Below are 27,570 nucleotides of genomic sequence, written 5' to 3' on the forward strand. Positions count from 1 at the left end.
TTCTTTAGTGAAAATATGTAATAACGCAGTAGTGCACCAAACATTTCTAAATCTGATGATGCTTTTGATTATATTTAGACACAATAGAAAAGTCACATGTATTTTCTATTTATGTATATCAGAGTCTCTAGGAGGTTGTTTAATAAACTGGTTTAATTTATTGTAGAGGATACCAAAAAGTTTACTTAGGAACTTAAACGTAATGTATGGAGTAATACATTTTATTTTAGTTATTGGTATTTTTTCTTTCTCACATAATACGGAGTATAGTATATTTTATTTTGGAAGTTCATATCTTTCTTTCCTTTTCACACAGTCTTGAAGCAGATTTATTTCAGAGGATGGTGGTTTATTACAGTACCACTAGAATTAAATGATGATGTACATGAATTATATAAATTGATCTTGGTCATATTATGTGACATTGTTTTATATTGGCTAGTCAACAGTAGAAACATATTTTATATTGTAATTGTAGTTATGCACATTATCTTTAACTACTTGATCTTGGTTATATCATGTGGTATTGTATTATATTGGCTAGTCAACAGTAAAAACTATTTTCCATATTGTAATTGTAGTTATATACATTATTTTTAACTACACATGTAAAACCAAAATACAAAAAAAAAATCTTAGAAAATGTAATGGTTGGCATTTTTGGGGCATGTTTTAAAAACATTTTGGCAGCATTTTGTCAGAATTTGGCATTTTTCCTGGTAGAAAACCTGGCAACCCTGCTGAGCGTGGTTGATGAAGTTGGCCAAAAACATAATACTTGTAGAATTTCTTGTGAGGTTCGAACATGTGGGGCATATTTGCATACTAACTTGAATAAAGGTAGAGTGAACATTTTTATTTTACAAACTGTTGTTGTTTATTTCTTTACAATACAAAGATTACATAAATATTGCATACAATTAAATACAAAAATTTCATTAAATTTTATTTAAAATACGCTATACAAAATTTATAAGCTATGAAATATGATATTGCGTACATTGTATTACGCAAAGTAGACCACTTGAAAAAAGAAACTAACGAAGCAGAGCGCTTTCGTATATTACATATTCAATGCAAAAAGTACATAGTTGAATAGAAATACATATTTTATATATACATAAAAAAGGAATACAAAAACTCCATTAAATATTGACGTCAACTTCGCCGTGTTCCATCATGCCAACCAAGAAGACCACAGAATGGACTGGGATAACGCACCAATTATATTCAAATCCCATTGTAGCTTTCAAAGTGGTACCATCGCAAATGCCAAGATATTCCGCAAACTACGTTCCAAGAACTCGGTGAGATGTCCCTTGGGTACTGGTGCAACTCTTGCGTAACGAACGGGTGCTTCGAGGATAAACTGTTGCTTTTTTGTATAACCATAGTAGTTTGTTGCAGGAAGCGCAAAAAGGGAACACATATTTTTGCGTAATACACCAAGTACATCAACACCTATAAGCTACACTACATAGCAGAACACCCACACACACCAAGAAACATTAAAACTACACCCAAAGACCTTTATTACGCACAGATACTCTCTTCTCTTCCTCCACAACCACCAAATACCAGCCTCCGGAAACATATTCATAATCATATCACTCACCGCTCCATTAACACACTGAAAGACAACACACTGCTGCATGCCAGACCCCCTGATATCCCCTTCTGAATCCTCTCTCCCACGAAAGGACAGAGTCCACTTGGCCAGACTGCGATGCGGTCACCACCCAGCACTTCTAAGCTACCAGAAGAGGCTGGACGACCGTGTTGTGAACAGCTGCCCAGGATGTAACACTTCACCCCATACCATACAACACATAATGGAAGACTGCATTATACACAATCATGCACGCAAACAACACAACATACACTCTATAAAGGATTTGTGGGAAAACCCAGTCTCGGCTGTGGCCTTCCTTGGGGAGACGGGACTGCTCGGACAGACAGTCTAGGGAACGACAACAACACCTATAAGCTTAGGCAATTTTGAAGCTCATCTGGAACCTGATACGAATGCCGTTGCGGTCCTTGACAAGTGTGGTGGTGTGAAGAACCGAACGATTCATGTAACCGGGGATGGAATTGCCAGTTCAACTCTTTTTCGGTAGCACTGTGCGGGAATTAGCACCTAGCCACGAATTTACGAGTGCAGACAACAATCTATAAAGGCAAGAACAACGACTCTACGTGGGATGTTCTGTGCCCTCTGTTCCCGAACGCGACGCTCCTTCTGTTGACCCGCCACTTGGAGGAAAATGCAAAACGTCATCTAAATGCTGAGTCCACGGAACAATCAAGGAAAAATGAAACTGTGAATGAGAGGTCTCATATGATGCGCCTAAAATTCGATAAGGATTTACCAAAGTTCACAGAGCAAATGTCTGCGCACCCGTTCTCATGTGTTTCAATCTCAACGAAATTATAATTTTCCATTCAAATGGACCAATAACAACTGTGAAAGTATGAACCATGTTCTCACCTTCCACCCACTAGGGCACGACAACTCTCCCACTGGGGTGCTGGGGTGTAGGACAGTTGCTCACCGGATAATTGCTCACCGGAGAAGTGACAAATAGGACATTTGCTCACCAAAGGATTATCTTTTACTTCTCTTGAACGTATATTGTATCATATATACAGCAATACAGAAACAACATCCAAACTTTTAGTTTTTAATTCATTATAAAATTCAATACCAATTTCTTCCATCAATATATAGTAATGATATTCTACTGGTCCAGTCTAATGGTGTGGCTAACTATTCGTATGTATCTCTGTCATTTAATAAGTCGAAAATTTTACTTTCATAGTCTGAATTGACTCCTAACCTTAACACTTCTAGTTCATGAACTAGAAGTGTTAGGGTAATTAGTCAATGAAACAAACTAAAAACAATGCATTAGATTATATTGTAGAGTTTGATAAGTTCTTGGCCTCTAACAATTATGGTAAAGATTTACTTTATCTGTGCCAGGGGTATGCTGCAGGAAGTCAGTGTCTTCCTGACTTTCTAAATGCAGTTGGCCACACCATTAGACTGGACTTGTAAACCACTAAGGACAATAAACCCACTTCAGTACTGCACCAGTTGTAAAACTGTAATCACTATATATTGATGGAAGAAATTGGTATTGAATTTTATAATTAATTAATAACTAAAATATGAAAGTTTGTATATTGTTTGTGTATTATTGCTGTAATAAATTTCAATATAACAAAAAAATCCTGTAATATTGCTGTAATAAACTTCAATATAACTGAAAAATCCTGTATATTATGTTATCAGGTTTGTATATTGTTTGTATATTATTGCTGTAATAAACTTCAATATAACTAAAATAATCATTTGGTGAGCAAATGTCCTATTTATCACTTGTTCGGTGAGCAACTATCCGGTGAGCAATTGTCCGTTGAGCAACTGTCCGGTGAGCAATGGTCCGGTGAGCAATTGTCCGTACCCGGGGGTGCTGTTACCTGCATTGTATATTAATGTATATATCCATGTACATAATTTATACAATAAACCTTTATTAATTGATTAACCATTGTCACATTTAGTCTTAGGACATTTAGTCTTCGGACATTCAGTCTTCGGACATTTAGTCTTCGGACATTTAGTCTTCGGACATATAGTCTTCGGACAATTGGTCTTCCTTAGCAAAATAACTGTGGTCTTCGGGCATTTAGTCTTCTGGACAATTAGTCCTCATCTTCAAGTTATAATAGGATAATCAGCTTAAAATATCTGTATTAAGAAAAAAAGATAGATTGAAATTCATGTATATACAATTCTTTATTATTTATAGACACATATGATATGCATTATTTTCAATACAATGTAATACAATCATTCAAGAACGATTGAAATTTATGTATAGATAATTCTTTACTATGTATAGACACATATGATATACATTTTTCAATACAATGTAATATAATCATTCACTTTAATAAGTTTACAATTATGTAAGACGAGTAGAATTACCGGTATTTGTCAACGTTCTAGCACAGATATCATCATGAGAAACACAGTTTATTGAAACTTTTAGTTCATGATCGCAGACTTCTTCCAACACGACGAAGGAAATCATTGACATCTGATATGCCATCGCGATGCTGCTCGCAAAGTATTTAGTTTATTCTGAAGCTGGACATGTTTACGCTTAACTCGTTTCTTTGTTTACTTAAAATTTAGAACACCAAAATGCCATTATTATTTTTTGAGCACCAACATAACTACTTTGGTCATTCTTTATTTATACTTTATTTACTTTTATTTATTTATTTATGGATGAATGGATGAATGAACAACATAAAAATATCCTTTTGGTGCCAAATAAGTCGCTTAACGCACGAAACCTGTTTATTATCTAACTATACCTTTGCATTTATTTATGTATTCTATTTGTTATCTACATTATTATAGTTTTTATTTATTTATTTTTTATTATTATGATTTTTTCTCGCATCCGACCTAGATATGGGCCAAAAGGTCTCCTGTCGGCATGCTCCGCCTTTGTAATCCTTTGTAATCTCGCAACAATTATCGAACACGAGGCCCGAGTGCGCCTAAACGCGTGAGACCGGGACATAATCCTGCCAGAGCGAGATTCCTCAAGAAGGGGGAAGTCTCGGGTAGCAGTACTTTCGGTTATTGCGGTGTGGTTAGCACGTAAATCAGAGATAGGGACTAGGGTAAATAACAGGGCGTAATCGATGTGATGAGCAATCGAGCGTGAATGTTCTCCATTCAGAATCTATCATATCTCTGCAGATAAAAACGTAACTTCTCTATGATCATATTATATGGAAATTACACCTTTTAAAGAAAATAATTCAACTATATGCAGTCTATTACACTAAAAACACAAGTGTTTCTAAATAGAATGAAGTTTGATCCATACCACCCAGGCACGGATCCAGGATTGTTATTGGGAGGGGGGCGACCGATAAGCGATAACCGATACTTGAAACGCGCCGAGAAACACCCCCAAGAATATAACAAATCTTAAATTCAAACTTGCCCAAGGTTATAGGTGTTGATGTACTTGGTGTATTGTGCAAAAATATTTGTTCCCTTTTTGTGCTTCCTGCAACAAACTACTATGGTTATACAAAAAAGCAACAGTTTATCCTCGAAGCACCCGTTCGTTACGCAAGAGTTGCACCAGTACCCAAGGGACATCTCACCGAGTTCTTGGAACGTAGTTTGCGGAATATCTTGGCATTTGCGATGGTACCACTTTGAAAGCTACAATGGGATTTGAATATAATTGGTGCGTTATCCCAGTCCATTCTGTGGTCTTCTTGGTTGGCATGATGGAACACGGCGAAGTTGACGTCAATATTTAATGGAGTTTTTGTATTCCTTTTTCATGTATATACAAAATATGTATTTCTATTCAACTATGTACTTTTTGCATTGAATATGTAATATACGAAAGCGCTCTGCTTCGTTAGTTTCTTTTTTCAAGTGGTCTACTTTGCATAATACCATGTATGCAATGTCATATTTCATAGCCTATAAATTTTGTATAGCGCATTTCAAATAAAATTTAATGATTTTTTTATTTAATTGTATGCAATATTTATGCAATCTTTGTATTATAAAGAAATAAACAACAATAGTTTTTAAAATAAAAAAATCACTACATTTATTCAAGTTAGTATGCAAATATGCCCCACATGTTCGAACCTCACAAGAAATTCTACAAGTATTATGTTTTTGGCCAACTTCATCAACCACGCTCAGCAGGGTTGCCAGGTTTTCTACCAGGAAAAATGCCAACTTCTGACAAAATGCTGCCAAAAACTGCCAAATTGTTTTTAAAACATGCCCCAAAAATGCCAACCATTACATTTTCTAAGATTTTTTTTGTTTGCATTTTGGTTTTACATGTGTAGTTAAAAATAATGTGTATAACTACAATTACAACATGAAAACTATTTTTTACGGTTGACTAGCCAATATAAAACAATACCACATGATATAACCAAGATCAAGTAGTTAAAAATAATGTGTATAACTACAATTACAATATAAAAATAATTTTTACTGTTGACTAGCCAATATAAAACAATGTCACATGATATGACCAAGATCAATTTATATCACTCATGTACACCATCATTTAATTCTAGTGGTACTGTAATAAACCACCATCCTCTGAAATAAATCGACTTTCAAGACTGTGTGAAAAGAAAGAAAGATATGAACTTCCAAAATAAAATATATTATACTCCGTATTATGTGAGAAAGAAAAAATATTAATAACTAAAATAAAATGTATTACTCCATACATTACGTTTAAGTTCCTAAGTAAACTTTTTAGTACCCTCTACAATAAATTAAACCAGTTTATTAAACAACCTCCTAGAGACTCTGACATACATGAATAAAAAATACATGTGACTTTTCTATTGTGTCTAAATATAATCAAAAGTATCATTAGATTTAGAAATGTTTGATGCACTACTGCGTTATTACATATTTTCACTAAAGAAGAGCTGAAACATCCTTTGGCTAGGCACAAAATCTTTGCAACATTTCCCGCATGATATAACCAAGATAAATTTATATCATTCATATACATCATCATTTAATTCTTGATATAAGTAAAAGAATGATCTCTAATCACGACCGGGTATTTAAAAACGCCCCCCAAAAATGCCAAATTCCCAAAAATGCCACCCAACAAATTTTCCTGCCAAACACGGTAAAAACATTCCAAAAATACAAAATTTGGCATTAAAAACGCCAATCTGGCAACTCTGACGCTCAGTGATGATCTGCATTCGCAGAACATAGATGGCAGGCTAGCGGTAACCACGAATCGTAGCTGGGGTCGGTAATTTTGCAGAGGATAAAAACGTTACTTCTCTTTGATCAAATTACATGAAAATCACACCTTTTAAAGAAAATAGTTCAAATAATGCAACCATATGCTAATTTGTTACGGTATATGTAGCTGTGGTCGGTCATACTGCAGAGACTAAAACATAACTTCTCTTTAGTGAAATTACATGAAAATCACACATTTTAAAGAAAAAAGTTTAAATAATTGAACTATAGGCAACCATACATATATAGAAATGTGCATTTGAGCAAAACCCGTCCTTGTTTGGGTTTTGTTGTATTGTTCGGCTTTTCTCGGTTTTCTCGGCAATTAGTGAGACCGTCTATGTTGAGCAGGTAAGGAAAGTTCCATTAAGTATTAACATCAAACCACAATTACACGATAGATTTTGTCTATTTTCGTTTTATTAAATCAATTGTTAGTTAACGATGATGGTGATGATGATGATGATAGTGGCATTGAGGGTAATGATGATAGCTATAGTAATGATAATTGTAGTGATAATTATAATAAGAATAAGAATAAGAATAATAGTACTAATGATGATAATAGTAATAATGATGATGATAATGGTGATGGTGGTGGTGATGATGAACATGGTGGTTGTTGTGATGGTGGTGATGGTTGTTATGACGGTGGTGGCGGTGGTTGTTGTTATGATATTGGTGATGATTATTGTTCTTATGACAATGCAGGTGGTGGTTGTTGTTGTGACGGCGGTGGTGGTTGTTATGACGGTGATGGGGGTGGCAGTTGTTGTTGTTATGACAGTGATGGTGGTGGTTGATGTTGTTATGACGGTGGTGGTTGTTGTTATGACGTTGATGGTGGTGGTTGTGGTTGTTTTGACGGTGGTGATGGTTGTCGTCGTTGTAGTGGTTGTTATTATGATGGTGGTGGTGTTTGTTATGAGTGAGGTCGTTATTATGGTGGTGGAGGTGGTGGTTATGACGATGGTGATGGAAGTTGCTATTATGGCGGTGGTGGTGGTTGTTATGACGGTGGTAGTAGTGGTTGTTATGACGTTGTTGGTTGTAGTTGTTATGACTGTGGTGGTAGTTGTTCTTATGACGTGGTGGTGGATGTTGTTATGAAAATGGTGGTGTTTGTTGTTATGATGAAGGTATTTGCTATGATGGTGGTGGTGGTTGTTGTTATAATAGCGGTGGTGGTGGTGATTGTTGTTATGGTGATGGTGGTAGTTGTTGCTGTTATGACGGTGGTGATGGTGGTGGTTATGACGGTGATGGTGGTTTTCATTATGACAGTTGTGGTTGTTGTTGTTATTACGGTGATGGTAGTGGTGGTTGCTATTATGACGGTGATGGTAGTGGTGGTTGCTATTATGACGGTGATGGTAGTGGTGGTTGTTATGACGATGGTGGTGGTTGTTATTATGACGGTGGTGGTGGTTGTTGTTGCAAGATGATTGAAAGGAAGAGTCAAATCCTAGATGCCTAACGTGACACGCGCTCATGCACGCATGTAGGGTGAGAGTGAACTCCGACATCTTCAGCCAACTCTCAAGGGACCCTCTATTGTGCTCGGATCTGTCTCCCAAGAAACACTCCACTGTCACCGGGTCTGACTGTGACCAGAGAACCCAGGGCTTTGGACTACGCCCAAACACCTGGTGAAGCAATAGATACTTTTCCTTTGTCATTGCACTCCTACCAGATCAACATGCGTAAACACTTTATTTCTTTATCACATATTTTTTATGATCTCTGTCTTTTGTAAATCTTATGTAAATATCTCATGTATGGATACTGAGAGTCCAGACTCATTTCATGAATTGTATTTGGTAGATATAGAGGAAAATTTAATATATTTTAGTGTGAAACGGTAACAGCCAAATTATACCCTGTAAATAAAGTTTGGCAACCTCCCAAATTTTGCTTGGAGGTTGTTCCATTTTTGTAAAAGGGAGAAAACTGAGACATTAAAACGAACGGGCTTTCACCTCCTTTGCCTTACCAAACAACCATTGTAGATAACTAACTACAAATCTACATTTTGGTGGTCAGCAGTGAGATACGAAACTCCACTCTACAAATTTACATTCTGGTAGCAGCAGTTACGGTTTAGAATTCCAACACCAATTCCTCCGAAACACCAACGATCTTCGTTCATCGACTTACCTACCAAAGTTCCAACGCTTTTCGCTGCATCACCAACCAACGCTCCAACGCTCTTCGCTGCATTGCCCACCAACAATCCTCCTTCCGCATCTAGCTTCGCATGGATGCGCCAACGCTCCCGTCCCGCATGGGTGCTCCAACGCTCTTCGTTGCATGGCCTATCAACGCTATTCGTTACATCACCAGCCAATGCTCCAACGCTCTTCACTGCATCACCCACCAACGTTTCTTCTCCCGCATCTAGCTTCGCACGGGTGCGCCAACGCTCCTCGTCCCGCATCTAGCTTCGCACGGGTGCACACTTCCATCTATTTCACTTATACCTCAATTTTTACATGTAAACTTTCTTATCTATTTTTTCACTCACCAGCCAATACATTGTACTAACTCCTTCCTTGTTTCCAGCAGTGCATCTTACCACCGATTCGTCCCACTGTATCATCAATTAAGACCCCGACATCATCTTGGGTAAGTAGATATCTCACACATGTCCTCCTATTCCTTAACATTCAATGCTAGGTCTAACAACACAAAAGTAACAATCTTTCTAGACACAGGTTCCCCAGTTAACATAATGTCAACACACAGTTTCCATAAATTCTGCACAGCTCGGAGGTTGCTCCATTTTTGTATAAGAAAAAAAAAAGGCTGAAGCACTAAAACGAACTGACTTTCACCTCGTTTGCCTCAACAAATAACCAATGTAGATAAATAACTACAAAGGTCCTGGTGCCGCAGCGTCTTCGTCGTGGGACCACCTCCCAACCCCAAGAGTTGGGGGCCAAACAGCGGCAAACATCCCTGGCCACCGGCGCTACGCAGGTGGCACCTATCCCCAGGAGGGGCTTCGGTCGCCTGGGCGAGTACCACATTCCTTTCACAACATGCACTGTTACATTTTTTCTGCACTGAGGAGTGTTTTTCCGGCATTCACCCCTCTTCTTCTACTATTAGCCGGAGATGTAGAGAGCAATCCTGGGCCCACCACAACATACACATGCCCAATATGCTCCAAACCCATTACTTCAAGCAAACAGATAAAGGGCTCAGTTCAATGCAACATATGCAAAAAATAGGCCTACTTCACTTGTACAACACTTGCAAACAAAAACGAATACACAAACATTTGGGCATGTTCTACCTGCCCTCTAATAACCTCACCCCCATCTTCCCAACAACAGCCTGCACCCTTGCCCAACACTGAGCTGAGCGTCCTTCAGTGGAACATTAACGGGTTCCTTCGCAAACGATCCTAGTTCTTGGCTATCGCTCACCACGACGATTTAGACATCTTACTACTCCCGGATACTCTCCTACGGGATGAGGTGCGCTTCCCGGGATTCCGCACCTTCTCCTTACTACGCAGTGACACCACGAGAGGCTGCATGGTCATCGTCAAGGACAGCCTACCCTACATCGAAGACACCAACCCCATATACTGTAGCGATGGTGTGGAGGCTCATGCGGTTCTCGTACAACGAAGCCATGAGACTTTCACCATCTACAACTTGTACAGGGGCCGTCACGCTGTCATGCATCTTGGGGAAGTGAGCACCCTTGCTGGGGACGGAGTCCTCATCCTCGGAGGGGATTTTAATGCTCACCACCCATCTCTGTCATCCACACAGGGCCCCAATGCTGCAGGGAATCACCTACACCACACACTGACTTCCTCCTCCCACTTCGCCTTGCTGAACGACGGCTCCCCGACCCATGTACGGGGGGGGCAGGCTTGACCTAACCCTTGTGACTGCCACTCTCTCCTCCCGAGCAAGATGGGAGGTCCATCCCGTTGTCACCAGTGACCACTTCGCCGTATGCACGTACATACGAGATGTGCCCCCCCCCCACCGGTGATGCCACACATTCCGCGGTGGAACACATCCAAGGCTAATTGGCCTCTCTTCTCCAACGCCCTGACGTCCTGGGCAACTGAGTACAACCCCTCAACTTGGGATGTCGACAGCCTGGAGGCGGACCTCTCAACCGCCCTCTACGATGCCGCGAGAGATACGATTCCACTACAGGGACAGCCCACCCGGAGGCACAAGAACCACTGGTACTACAACGAGGAAATGAGAGAGGCTAACCACAGGGTGTGCATGTTCCGCCGCGCCTTCAGACGGAACAGGACGCAGGTCAATCTTGCCAACCTCCAAGCAGCTGTTCGTGAAGCGCATGCCACGGCTACGCGTGTTAGGGTCAACAAATTCCACGAGTGGTGCGAGAGCTTCAACGCCCACACCTCCCTCTCCGAGCTTTGGCGTAAACTTCATGTAGCCACTAACAGGTCTCGCCCACGTCTTACCCATCATGCCCCAACCGAGGAGGCACAGCGGCTGGTAGAGGAATTCGCCTCTAGAACCAGCAGCACTTTCTTGCCACAACACACCAATGAGATGCAACGACAGTTGCGGGAAGAAAGGATTCACCACGTCGGGGACATGATGGCCCAGACGGACGAGACTGACGAAGAATTCACTCTCGGAGAACTCATGGCCGCCCGCAAACCTCAAAAGAACTCCGCTCCCGGCGAGGACGGAGTCACCTACTCCATGCTGGCACACCTGGGACCTGCAGGAGATGAGGCCTTCCTCCGCGTGATCAATGCGTCCTGGAGAACTGGGAAACTACCCACAGCCTGGAAGACAGCCACAATAGTACCAATCCCCAAGCCCAAGGAACCCGGTGCCTACCGCCCCATCAGCCTGGTCAGCTGTATGGGGAAAACAGCAGAAAGGATGGTACTCAGCAGATTGTTATGGAAACTAGGTCCGTTGCATGAGCACATCTATGCTTATCGCAAGGGCACTGGTACGGCTCACAGCATTGCCACCCTTCTCGCGGCAGTGAGCAGTGAGCCTTGCATCACAATTTTTCTCGATCTGGAAAAGGCCTTTGAGCTAGCCAGTCCTCTGGCTATCCAGGACACACTCGCATGCAAAGGTGTGAGAGGAAGACTCCTCACCTGGATAGGGGACTACCTGTCACGCAGATCCGCGCGCGTGCGCTTCCAAGGCCACATGTCGGAGCCCACGGTGCTAGAGAATGGCACACCACAGGGAGGGGTCCTCAGCCCAACCCTTTTCAATGCACTGATTTCCAATTTAGTGCAACTCCCCCTCCCCCGCGGGTGCAAAATCATTCCCTACGCCGATGATCTAGCTCTCATCATCGCCGGGAAGCAAAGATGCCACGACAGGGCACAGCGCTGCCTCGACGCCGTCGCAGTGGAATGCGTCAGGATCGGGCTCAAAATATCCCCTCGTAAGTCTAAAGTCATGGCATTCGGACTACGACAAGGAAAAGAACCCCTTGCTACTCAAGGATTCGCGCTGGACTGGGTCACACAATTCCAGTACCTGGGCGTTTGGCTTGACAAGGGCCGCACCTTCAACAGGGAAATATCCTACCTCAGAGAAAGAATGACGGCCAGAACAAAAGTGATGAGGGCCATGTGCGGAAGAGCACTTGGTGCCACACATCAAGTCCTTCGCACGTATTACATACAAGCGGTGCGCTCTATTGCCGACTACGCAGCCCCGGCTCTCCTTACTGTGGACGCGGACAAACTCCAAAGGCTTGAGACCTGCCAGAATGAAGCGGCTAGAGTTATCCTGGGAGCACAACGGTGGTACAAAATTCTCAACCTCCAACGGGAAGCCTCGCTCCCACCTCTCCAACTCAGGATTAGAATGCTCGGGGCGGACTTTATTGCCCGCGCTATCCACCCCCGCGTCGAGACAGTCCTAAGCCGCGACATCTACTCCTCACTTGCATGCGCAGACGCACTGCAACGCCCCAACACTTGGCTCTCACACGCGGCCAAACTCCTGGATTTCTTCCAACTACGGCAACCCCTCCTTGAGAAGGGCATTCCAAAGTCCCACCCGAACTTCAAATGCCCGCCTCCGTGGGCACCAGCTCCCGTGACCTTTAAATTCACGGCACTCCCGGGAAAAAAGGGCGCATGCCACCCGGACAAAGCGCGGGCATTAGCAAATAACGGCATCCGAGCACTGACGCGACCTGGTCACACCGTATATTTCACAGACGGGTCCGTCGAACAACGCAGCCCAAACACGGCTGGAGCTGCCTTCGTCACTGATGGACACATATTCGGCAGGAGAGTCAGCGACTCCGCGTCCTCCCTTCAAGTCGAGGCCGTGGCGATGCAGGGGGCCCTAGAACATGCCCTTGTATCCCACTCCAACTCCGTGGTCATCCATACTGACTCTCTGAGCCTGATAAGCTGCTTGCAACAGGCAGAGCCCGAAGATAATGTCCACCTCCTCACCAACATAATTGCGCTCCTACACAAATTACACCGTGAAGGACGACACATCACCATCAACTGGGTGCCAAGCCACGTAGGTGTGCATGGAAACGACCTTGCAGACGCAGCTGCTGCCACAGCCCGCAAAAGAGCCAGGGTTGACGTCCAGGTCCCTCCCAGCAAGAGTCAGCTCCAACTTAAAACCAGGGCATTAGCACGCAAGCAATGGCACCTCCAACACAGGCAGGAGGCGCAGATCTCCCAACGAGCGGGCTGGTACAAAAAAGTAACAGCCTATGAACCTCTAGTCCTCCCCCGCTCCACTCCCAGAAGGATAGAAAAGCTGCTGTTCAGGTTACGCCTGGATGATCGTTGCTTCTGGCAACTTAATCCCCAGAGCACCATAGAAGACCGCCGATGCAACCATTGCCGTGAAGACAATGCCGACCTCCACCACTACCTGAGCGATTGCCCCGCCACCTCTTTCCTCAGACGGGGACCACCGGCTCCCCCTGAAGGTCTTGTGAGCCGCCTCTGCCGCCTCCGCAGCCCATATGAGCTCCGTCAGCTGCTAGAACGTCCACCGCCGCTCTAGCAGCTGCGGCCTCTCTTTTCTACTGCCATCTATCACCCTCTGACTAGCTATACCATTTCACCTCCTCTCCGCCAGGTGTGTCTTACATAAACACCACCACACGGGCTCAAACAAAGCCCGTGGGAGTGATTCCTCACTCCCGAATTGGGGAAAAAAAAAAAAAAAAAAAAAAAAAAAATTGCCCACACCCAGTCTCCCCCCGCCCTTGTCCTTAATCAATCCTCCCCTCCTTTGTCCCCAATCACACCTTTCCCTCCCTCTAACCCAAATCCTATACCTTCCTCCATCAACACCCCAACCCCAGAAGACAACGTACAACACATACAGAACACAAAACATCAACATATTACAACACAACATCGATAGCATCAACACACACACAAAAAAAACACGAACTCGAGCACTTCCTCAAAAACACAACATACATATTGCCATCATACAAGAAACAAAACTAAGACACTCACACAAAACACCAACATTTCACAACTTCACTACAAGACAAGACCGGACCGACGGCAATGGCGGTGGAGTCATCACCCTGGTCCATCAATCCATGTGTTTTGTGGACACAAGCGCCACAACCAAAATCCTCCTCCCTACCACAGATAACACCACAGAAATCCAATCTATCCTAATCCGTACAAGTAACAAATTAACACTGAAAATAGTTAATATACATTCCCCCCAATCACCTCCCACAGTTCCAAACACCTTCAGGCCTCAACTCAATCAACTAGCCACAATGCGAAACCTTATCATGGGTAGTGACTTCACCGCCAAGTCGTCGTCCTGGTGTGTCGACAATCCAAACACAGGCAGAGGGCTTGATATGCAGACTCAACTTGACTCACTGACCATCATGAACAACACACATAATCATACACATGTCTCACACCAAGCCCTCTACACCCCCTCTTCTCCTGATATCACCTTTTGTTCCCCCTGCCTAACCCCAACAACTTCATGGAGAGTGGTCAGTCTGACCATCTTCCAATCATCATCACCACCAAAACAAGATGCACCCCAGTTGGCCACAGACACACATACACCAATTACAAGAGAGCAAACTGGAAAGCTTTTACTGAAGAGACGGAACAACATTTTCGACACTTAACAGTACACCAATCACAAACATAAACAATGCTATACACACTTTTGATACAATCATACAAAACGCAGACAAGAGATATATCCCTAGAGGCAACAGAAAATCACACAACCCCAATTTCACGCCAGGAATCCAAGGCCTCATCAGACAACTAGGTAAACTTAAGCACAATACCCCCATTCTTATACCTCAAAACATAGCAGACCAAATACAAACACTAAATACAGATATTACCAATAAAATACATGAACAAAAAGCACAAAACTGGCAAACGTTTGTCAATGCACTTGAACACAAAACAAATACCAGCAAATAGTGAAAAACACTCAACAGCATTACACTATCCAACAGTAACACAACACGCTCTTATGCAGTAATAACCACAACAACAGATAATTTACCCTCAAACAGACAACAAGCAAAAGCACTCATAAATCATTTTGCAGACAAGCCATCTCACTTCTCACCCTGACAACCGACGTAAGAAAGGCTTTCCCACAGACTGAGACTATACGCCCTTCATATACAGTCAAACAAAACACATAATACATAATCTCAAGCACTCATCCGGCTGTGGCTCTGACAACATAAGTAACATCCACCTAAAACACATTGGACCACAAGGTATACATCCACTCACAAACATTGCAAACTACAGCTATACACACAACAGTATACCTGACATCTGGAAGCATGGAAAAATAATCACAATCCCAAAACCCAATAAAGACCCAACAATCCCAACATCACACCGACCAATCACATTTCTCTGCACCCCCTCCAAAATCATTGAACGCCCCATACTTCAACTCATCGCACCACATATTCCACTTGCTGAATCACAACACGGTTTTAAGCAACTACATTCCACAAACACTCTTCTAATAAACCTAACGCAATGAATATTGATGGTATCAACTCAGATAAGCCCCATCACAGAACACTTCTTATAACATTAACTCAGATAGGCCCCATCACAGAACACTTCTTATAACATTAGACATTAGTAAAGCTTTTGATGCTATCCCCCGCCACAAACTAACAAACAAAATATGTAACACAGACATGCACAATAACACCAAAAGATGGCTGGCCAATTATCTGGCAGGTAGAAATGCTTATGTCAAATAATGGCCAATCATCGCACATCAGAAACATTAAGAATGGAGTACCATAGGGCTCTGTTCAATCCCCCACATATAGCAGGAAAAGTGGAGGTAAGTTGTAGGTTCAGAGTAGCAAGTAAATGCCTTGGGAGATTAAAAAGTGTCATGAGGAATAGGCAACTGGGAATGGATGCAAAAAGGAGATTGTATGAATGGATGATTGTGCCGACGCCATTGTATGGAGCAGAGACTTGGAATTTGAGAGAGGCAGAGAGAAATTCTTTAAATGTGTTTGAGATGGTAGGATTTACTAAGTTGGATAGAGTGAGAAACGAGGAGGTGAGGAGAAGAGCGGGAGTGGAAAAGGAGATGGAAGATAGAGCTGTTAAATGATTATTGGAATGCTTTGGACACATGGAAAGAATGAGTGATGAAAGATTGGCAAAAGAGGTGTGGAAAGCGGAGGTGGCGGGAGTGAAGTTGAGATGACGACCGAGGATGAGATGGATGGATTGGGTGAAGGGAGCGCTGAGCAAGAGGGGAAGGTCTATTGAGGAAAAAAGAACGCAGGAGATAGGGATGAGTGAATGACTGTGTATGGAATATACTGTGATGCAATGAGAGGGGGGGCAGGGATGGGGGATGGGGGTAGGGGGTGCTTATGTGTGAATAATATTTTGACGCAGCCCGAAGGGATTTCTCCCAGTCTTCTCTATTATTGGGTGAGGCGACGGAGAGGTGGGGGTCGCCGATTAAGTGAAGCGGCCTTGATGTGGGTGTACTGTGTCTTACTGCATTGTGCTTGACTCAGGGTAGTTGGCGGATGCAAGGATGACCCATCATCCATGAGGAGCTGAGATGGAGGGGGTGGAGGAGTTGTTGGAAGGGAGTAAAATGAGAGGTAATACGTAGTGCCTCTGACATGGCTACTTCCCTTGTAAGGGGGAAAAGCTCTCGGTATATAGACAGATAGGCATTATATATATATATATATATATATATATATATGTATGTATAAATATATATATATATATATATATATATATATATATATATGGTTTAATGTCTCACTCACACACACACACATACACACACACACACACACACACACACACACACACACACACACACACACACACACACACACACACACACACACACACACACACACACACACACACACACACACACACACACACACACACATCGGGAGGCTGGGACGGTGCCCCTCACGGAGGGCTTTGTAGCGTGGAATTTAATGAACAATGCCCTTGTACATACATACACACACACACACACACACACACACACACACATATATAGATATATATATATACATATATATGTATATATATATACATATGTACCCACGTATATATATATATATACATACATATACATATAGATAGATAGATAGATAGATAGATAGATAAATATATAGATAGATGGATAGATAGATATTTAATATACCGTATCAACTACTATACACATTTTATTCATTCCTGTACTTGATTACAGACTGATATATTTTCTTTACTCTCTTCCCGGGATGGATAATACACAAACCTTTCATTACACATTTCTTTCTATTCTCTTATCCAGCATATATTACATAACAATAGTAAACATCATTTGTTGACAAACAAACAAACCGACGGAAAAGTGTACACAGACGTGACAAGCTTACAAAAGAGCACAAAGACCAATATATTTACTTAATGCTACAATTATCTCTTTAATTAAACCTAGATCAAGAATAATTACTATTGCAAACACAGGTGGTGACAGACAAGGGGAAATGCTAAACGTTGCTGTACACGAAAATGTTTTCATACGATCGTTCGTGGAAATACACACCTGTTTACTATAAAATATGAATGTAAAGGTTTCCATGGAAATACGCTAATTCATTAAGGCGAGCATGCAGATATTACCAGAATTTACATCTTTTACATACGTCCATTCATCCATCCATTTTCTGTATGTGTATATGCGAATATATATATACATATATATATATATATGTATATATATACATATATATGTATATACATATATATACATGTATATATATATACATATATATATGTATATACATATATATACATGTATATATAGATATACATATATATATACAAATATATATATATGCATATATATATACATACACACACACATACACACACACGCACACACACACACACACACACACACACACACACACACACACACACACACACACACACACACACACACACACACACACACACACACACACACACACATATATATATATATATATATATATATATATATATATATATATATATACATAGGTTGAACGCAAAATTTCATATATGTGTATGTAACTCGAGCATACAAATATGTAAGAAAAATTGCGCTGAACCTATATCTCTCTTGATAGCCTAGTTGCTAAGTCACTGCCGCACTTGTCATGAGGATGCCGGGTTCGAGTCCTGGGCAATACCACTTTTCAATTTCAGCATGCTGGCCTTTGATGGCTTAGAATTAAAGTGCATTGTGGTTGTTAAAATGTATCTTTAATCACTGGGACCCATTCAGTGTTGTACAAATGCTTTCCCGCGTTCGAAAACTTCCAGTTGTACTGTATACATCACCATTCTCATGCAACACCAACGATGTCGCAATCACCACAGTCTCACTGGCTCCTACCAATATCCGCTCAAATCGCTGAGGTTGCAGGTTACCGGCCGAGCGCACCAGACGAGCCCCCACAAACGGACTCACGAACACACACACATAATGGATGCCATTAGACACGACCCACATAACTCACGGAAACATTATATATTAACAAACCACCCCCCTGGATATGTGTACATACCAAGTTCTAAAACAAATATAGTAGGTAATTAGTGGGTTGTCCTAGCCATGTGAGGCGACGGACTTTCAAGGTAGAATTATTAAACAAAAGGACAAAACGCACCTCAAACTTTGCTTAGTCAGTCGTTTCCGGCCAACAAAAAGGCCGTGCATCTCTCTCGAGACAGGTTAGGTGTGAGGTGCTCCAGAGATTAACTCAAAAGGAACATTGTGTAAGATAGTGTAGAGACAAAAGTGTATAACCAAGAAAAACGTGTGCCAGTGATGTGCTATAAAAAGTGAGCATAGTGTATAAGATAACACGATAAACTCTAATAATAATAAAATAAGAAGAAAAGGAGCCGTTGAGAGTTTATCTTCCCCGCACTAAGTCCTGCCTATGTAACCCCACACCAAAGGAGGTTACATTAATGGCGGCAGCGGTGCTCCCACGCTCTGAATAGAAACTACGTCCTCAGCCATACAATCAAGGTTACGCAACCACTCAAACTGGCGAGCGTTAGTTTCATTTCAATCTCCGAAGAGACAAGCCATCATGTACCACATAATACTAATTACACTCAAGCCTACCACAGAAGGCCGAATAAAACCTTCAGCCATCAAAGACTCAAGCCACGCCTACCAGCTCCACACAGACCACTCGTGTCAAGCAGCACCACGTCTACACACTCCCCCTCCACCAACCACCCCCTCCGAGACGGCAATCTGACTTCTAAGATTGCAGCTTAGCAGTCGAATCTTAGAATCGGTGGTAAAGTCGAAGGCTTTCGATTTCAAACCACCTGGTGGCAGTGACCTGCCAGTCCTATACTCTGTAGACAGATGTCTACAGTGAACCTCTGTCAGAGTGAATAACCGTTCAACCCTACACGGCACCCCTTCAAGATTCCAATCCAACTTCAAACAAGACTCCCAATCAAGACATTATACTTCAAGCAACCACAAGATCCAATCTCCGAGAGAGGATACTCCACCTCACCCCCTACCGTCCTCAGCCGAGAACCACCCAGACATACAACATCAGCATATCGATCACCAACTCCTCCGCCATTTCGAACGGCGCACTACCTCCTACATTTACACACCACGACTTCAGTCAAGACGCAGTGGACCCAGGCCGACGAGACACGTCCACAACTACCGTCACCAATCACCGTGAGTATAAAAATAGACTCCCACTAATTTTCCCGTTCTTTCATCAGAACCGGACGAGCATCTAGTTCCACCCCCACTCCCCCTCATTATCACCTAGACCTAAAAGCTTCGCCCTCATCCCGGACCAGGAGCTTCACAGCAGTTAGCGGGTCAACATTCTCGCTACACACACCAACCACCGACCGCCACCTTCGGCCGCCTACATTTGCTTAGCACCGCAAATCCACCACCCTGCTAGACATCGACGTACCAGCTGATAGGGCTCACCATATTTAGGTACCCCTATTCATTGATATATCCTCTGTATATTTCTAGATAGCCTGTCCACGTACCAAAGGCACGTAAAATTTACGTTAGCCTCCGTAACATTAATAATTAACAACAGCCTAACTTCATTTTCTTTTTTTAAAATAACAATACATCCACTAGTGGATTAATAACTTAAACGAAACAAAGATCATTATACTTAAGTTTTTTTTTGTAACATCACTAAGATAACCACTCACTTATCTTTGCAAATAATTAAGTTAAGAGATTAGTCACTACGTAACATAGTACTATAATAACTACTTAGTGATAAAAAAAATTCCCTCCTTACATTTAATACATTTTCAACTTTTACAATAATTAATATAGTTATAATAATTATATGTACCCTTTTTATAAATCTTATCCAATTACTACTACAAACCCATATTATATATCCCATTGTATACCCATTTATATTGTACATCTTTTCAACTTTAAAAAAAAATTATATATATACTATATCATACTTTTACAAAATTGTTATATGCACCATCTTGTATATTCCCATTGTAAACCCATTGACACCCTATACCCCCCCCCCTCTAATCTAAATAGAACACACTACCTCTTAGGTAAGACATACCAATTTTTTTTAATTTAACTATTTCAACTTAGAACTCCCATCTCACCTAACTACTTACTATACCTGTTAAGTAATACATGCATCTCTAGTTAGACACTAACATGGCTACAGGTACGAGAGCCAAGGTCAGAAATTTACTTGAAGGATTTCTTTCCGCATCTAAAGAAGAAAAACCCTCTCATGACTCAGACCATGCCACGACTAAGGCAGATTCTCAAATAATTCCTGAGGATTACTATGACAACCTACCCCTTCACCATGACCACTCACGGGAAGACCCTTTTAACCCGACCCAACTACAACACTTCCCCAACCCCCTCCCCCACTCCACACCAAAACTTCAAGTTACCCCTCAACTAGACCCTCAACAACGACCCCCCACACCTCACCGCAACCCCAAATTCCCCCTCAACTAGACCCTCAACAACAACAACCCCACACCTCACCGCAACCCCAAATTCCCCCTCAACTAGACCCTCAACAACGACCCCCCCACACCTCACCGCAACCCCAAATTCCTCCTTATGTGGACCCCCAGCAACAATCCCTGAACCCCACAACCCATGCATACGAAAACTTAGCCTTCCCTTCTCCCAACTTCCCGTCAAGTCAACCTGCCTTCACCTCACATCCCTACCCACCACCTAACCTTGCCCCAACCCCATCGCAACATCCTCAACCACAACTCCAACCTACAGTAATCAATAATTACCAAACCATTACCCCTCTAACAGAAATTCCCACCTTCTCTCAAGCTAGCGGACTCTCCATCATTGACCTCCTAACGGCATGTGACCTTTTCTTTTCTAAAAATCCAAACTACTCTGACTAGATAATATAAATTTATGCCGCCAGAAAATAGAAGCATCAGATGAGCACCGATCTACCGCTCGGATGCTAGACAATCTGATAGCCACAGGGATCACATATAGCGATTATAAGCAGCATCTGTTAAATGTCTTTCAGAGCAAACAACATTAACTTTCTCCTCACATTTCTAAATAATACTAGAACTAAAAAACAGGCTAACATCAAGAATAATGTTGCTAACGCAATTAAGGAAATTAGGGAAAATCTAGAAAATAACAGCCCTTGGATCTGTACAACCACTACAGGAAAAAAGGCATTGACATTAGAAAACTTTTACACATTCCTGGAGATAGGCCTTTATCTTTCCCAACTCCCACCAAAGTGTCAAAGAGAAGCCACAAAAAGGGATTTAAACACTAGAAACCCATTAGCTTACACATACATATTAGACATAACCAACGCTTGCAACATCTCCCTCTCTGACCAGCACCATTTTGCTAGACTAAATAGCCTTCAGTCACACCAGCCCCCTAGCTCCAATACAGCGCAACCATCTAACTGGTGTTCCTACCATCTTTCAACAAGTCACAACACCAGAGACTGCATACAGAAACAACAAATGCAAGCACAACACCACACTACCCCTTGCTCAGTTCATGGAACTACTTCCCACACGGATTCTCAGTGTAGAGCGCAACAATATCAACACCCGCAGGCACAACACCGCGCTACCCCTTGCTCAATTCATGGTACTACCTCCCACACAGATTCCCAATGTAGAGCTCAACAGCAAATCAAACAACTCCCACCCACCCCTAGACCCCCCAACATGTCAAAACCAACACGGCCAGGCAAATACTGCAACCTACACAAAACCACAACTCACTCCAACGAGGAATGTTTTCAACAAAAATCACAACCAGAACCTCATTAGAGAACAAACAAACAAGTTACCGCACCTCGACAAACACCCTCCTCCCACACAACACATACAACTCAACACCGATTGGGGGAACGTGCACCAGCCTCACGCACCAGACCACCATAGGAACGTCCGACACACCACACAACTATATCACCCTAAAGGTGACATTAGATCAAATTACTGTTGACATGATGGTTGATACAGGAACAAACCTGAACCTCATCCCCAGAGCTCTCTACGAAGCACTAAATGACCCACCCCAAATCCAGTATTCAAATACGGAAGGTCTATTGATAGAAGGATCTACCATATCACTTCATGATATGATTGATCTAAACATAGAGGTAAACAATTCCCAAGTAGGTCTCACATCCTTCCACTTAGCTGATGAATGGAGTCTCGATCAACAAGGCATAATAGGTTTAAAGTCACTACAGAACTGGAAGGCAATAATTAATTTAGATACCAACAAAATCTCCTTCCAAGACATAAATGACATCTCCAAAACCCCTGAAGCACCCGACCTAGACACACAACCCCTTTCATGTCTGTCTGGCTTAAATAACCCAAATCCCACTAAGAGCTACTCTTTCCGCCCACCCCCTTATGTCACCTCAAAGGCACTGTTGTCTAACACAGTCATCATACCCCCTAGACATTCAATAACAGTTCCACTATACATACCCGGAGCAATAGAACATCAGGATGTCATAATTGACCCAGATACGTCAAGAATAAATAACATAACCCTGGAGTCCTCCTGGGATATAGTATCAGAAAATATACACACCCTAGCTATGTTAACGAATCTCTCAGACCAACACCGCAAAATTAAAGAGAACACATACATTTGTTCAGTCCATCTCCACAATTCCCCAATCCAGGAACCACTCCCTCAACACATCAACACCGTAAGACAAACACAACCCCTCACTCCTATCCACCCCAACCAAATCACAACATCAGCCAACGGAGAGATGCGTGACAAATTACAATACATCCTACAAAGGAATAGATCGGCTATTGCCTTAGAAGGCGAACCCTTAGGCAAATGTGATATAATCAAACATCACATCCAAATTCCCCCCAACACCCTCCCCCTCATACACCCCCGCTTACCGCATACCCCACAGTAGGAAAACACAAGTCGACAACAGTGTGCACGAGATGTTACACCAAGGTGTAATTTCTCACTCGGAAAGTCCGTGGAACAGTCCCCTCTTCCTAGTCCCTAAGAAAGACGGAACTTTACGCCCTGTTGTTGACTTTAGGAAAGTAAATCACCTAACTCAATCTGACCCACACCCCCTCCCCGCCATGCAAGATGTCTTACAAAATATTGGAAACGGGAATTCCGTTTTTTCCACAATTGACCTTAAGTCAGCCTTCTGGCAGGTGGAGCTCACGGAAGAATCAAAACCCGTAACTGCATTCTCCACTGATAAGGGACATTTCCACTTCGAACGTATGCCCTTTGGCCTTAAGAATGCCCCCTCAACCCAACAAAGACTAATGACTCGCATATTCAGCGACATGATAGGAATCTCATTATTCGTCTACTTAGACGACCTCATCATCTATAGTCCCACACAAACTGACCACCTTCATACACTAGAGATTGTCCTCAAAAGACTCAAAAACACCGGACTGAAAATCCAACTAGGAAAGTGTAAATTCCTACAGACGGAACTCACCTTCCTAGGTCATAAAGTCGATGCCAGAGGCATCCATACCACCCCAGATAAAATAAACACAATAACCAATTTCCCAACCCCCAGAAACGCAGATGAAACAAGAAGTTTCGTAGGACTAGCATCATACTATAGACACTTCATAAGAAATTTTGCACACATAGCATCACCCCTCACCAAATTCACGAGGAAAGGCGAGACCTTTAAATGGTCTGAAGCAGAACAGCAAAGCTTCGACACACTTAAACATGCTCTTACCACAACCCCTGTCCTAACCTTTCCTGACATGAAGAAAGAATTCCTTCTGTACACCGACGCCTCCTCTAAAGGAATAGGCGCAGTCTTACAGCAGAAAGATGAAAACGGGAAAGAGCATCCCATAGCCTACGCAAGTAGAGTACTGAATAAGCCTGAAAGTAACTATTCAACTACCCACAAAGAAGGACTTGCATTGATATGGGGTTTGAAACATTTTAAATATCTTATACTAGGCTATAAGATAAATGTATTTACAGACCACCAACCCCTAGTGTACCTCTTTAACTCTAAAGACTTACATGGCAGAATTGCTAGGTGGAAAACCACCTTATTGGACTTTGATCCAAAGATTACCTACCTAGCTGGAAAGGCTAACATAGTAGCTGACTCACTTAGCAGACAAACTCACGTGTCAACCCTAGCAAAAACAACCTGTATCCCTATGCAAGACCTTAGAGAAGAAACAGACAAAGACCCGACATGGTCTAAAGTAAAACAACATCTACTTTCAAGAACACCCTTACAGTCCCGACCACCTGTCCCAATAGAGGAACTCAAACTGGTCGACGGAATTATAAGGAGAACCACTAACAGCAGGGAAGTAACAATCATTCCCAGAGCCCAGTTCCCAAGGTCCTACACATATTGCACGACAGTGCAATGGGAGGCCACTCAGGCAGGGACAAGACACTGAATACCGCCAGACAGTCATACTTCTGGATCAAAATGAAAAAATATATAACCACACATATAGACTCATGTGTAACTTGCAACCAATTCAGAGGACCTGACCCAAAACAACTCAATATCAAAGACATTCCACTCCCTGCGGAACCATGGGAAACACTTGGCATTGATCTACTAAAAATGCCAACGAGCCATCAAGGTTCAAATTATGTACTCACGGCAGTTGACTATCTGTCAAAATACACCATCCTAGTCCCTTTACAAGACAAAACAGCAGAGACTGTGGCCAAAGCATTGGTTAACAACATATTCTGTAGATACAATATCCCAAGACAAATCCTGTCTGATAACGGTTCGGAATTCAAGAACCAGGTAATGCGCGAAATAGCACATCTTTACAACGTAGATCAAACTTTCGCCACTGCCTACCACCCACAAGGGAATAGATTGACTGAACGCACTAACCGAAAAGTGCTTGAAATCCTCAGACCTTTGGCCAACGATCTTACGGACAGTTGGGAAGATTGGCTACCACAGGTACAGGCCAGTATCAACAGCACAGTCAACTCCGCAACAAAGATGTCCCCCCATGAGATCATTTTTGGCCAAAGAATGCGCCTACCCTACCAAATCTTCAACCAACCAACCCCCCTTATACAATCTAGATAACCTTACCCAATGCCTAAAACGAGGCATGCAAAATATATACAAACAAGTCAGGGAAAACCTCAAAGTAGCTCAAGAAAGAACAAAAACAAAACAACACAAACGGTCATCTCCACTAAACATAACACTTGGAGACACAGTCATGGTCAAAGACTCTAATAGAACTAACAAACTCAAACCCAAGTTCTTAGGCCCCTTCACAGTCACAACCTCACTCCCCAACAATGTTTTCCTGTTAACGGATCCTTCCGATCACACAACCGTAACCATACACGGAGAGAAATTGAGAAAGGTTAAACTTAACCTCGACCCAACCCCACCTCCCAACCACAACCCACCTACCGCACTAACACATAACTCACCCAAGCGCAAGTCCCATCACATGACACTACGTCGACGCAACTAAACATGCACTCTAGCTCTCGCCCCTGAAGATGCAGGACGTCATGCACCCCTCAGTGGAGGTTAAAATGGCAAATTTACAATAAGAACTCCCTTCCGCATATCTATCAAAACTTCTCTACTTCCTTCCGACCACTATAACCTTAGCGAGAGTCAGATGGACATATCCTCATTCACTAAAACATAACCTTCATCCACAGGATGCCTCACATCTTCCTGCTCCCCCTTCTCGTCCACCTCTCCCTCTCCACCCCCATACTGATACCAGGAGCAATCGTCAACAGCCACGGCACCACCGCATGCGTAGAGGATTCCATAATGGTAAAACTAAGGATCTCACCTGAACTGTTGATAAGATCCCTCATAAAAATCCAAAAAAACTTATTACAAATAGAGCAACAAATCTCCACCCAAATACCCAACACCACAGATAAAAACTATGAAATCGCAATGACACTATACCACAACGTCAACGCCCTACACGAAAAAATGAACACAATTAAATACACAATATACCACCTTCCCAAACCAGAAAATGAAGACCCAAAGAACAGTAGAGTCAAACGTGGCCTGTTCGATTTCATGGGCATCATATCTAAATCCCTGTTCGGGACTGCAACTGAACAAGACATAAAAATAATCCACTCACACATAGGAAATATAACAGAAGTACTACACAAACAGGGTAAAATCATAGATCTAAACTCAAAAAACTTCGATCTCCTCGCCACCTCAATAAATTCAGTAGTTGAAAAAATCAACCACCTCACAGCATTCACAACTTCCCAGTTATCTAAGATTGCAAATTCACAAATAGCCCTTTTCTTCCTTCACCACCTAAATGAACTAGACAAACAACTAGATCGATTACTGAGTAACAGTAATCTTATCCAGAGAGATATTTGGAACGCCCACGCAGGTATAGTCAACTCTCAAATGATCACTCCAAACCAACTTAGTCAAACAGTACGACAAGCTCACAATACATTGAAACTCACCCCCTTCTTCCTCCAGAATGAAATACAAACACTACTACCCCATCCTAGCATCAACTATCTTTCAAGAATTTATTCTTATCAACATACCTATGGACCCGATCAAGAGATTCTCCCTTTGGGAAATTT

Source organism: Oratosquilla oratoria, chromosome 5 (genome assembly GCF_046742065.1).
Source record: "Oratosquilla oratoria isolate Oo_2021 chromosome 5, ASM4674206v1, whole genome shotgun sequence".
Lineage (NCBI taxonomy): Eukaryota > Metazoa > Arthropoda > Malacostraca > Stomatopoda > Squillidae > Oratosquilla > Oratosquilla oratoria.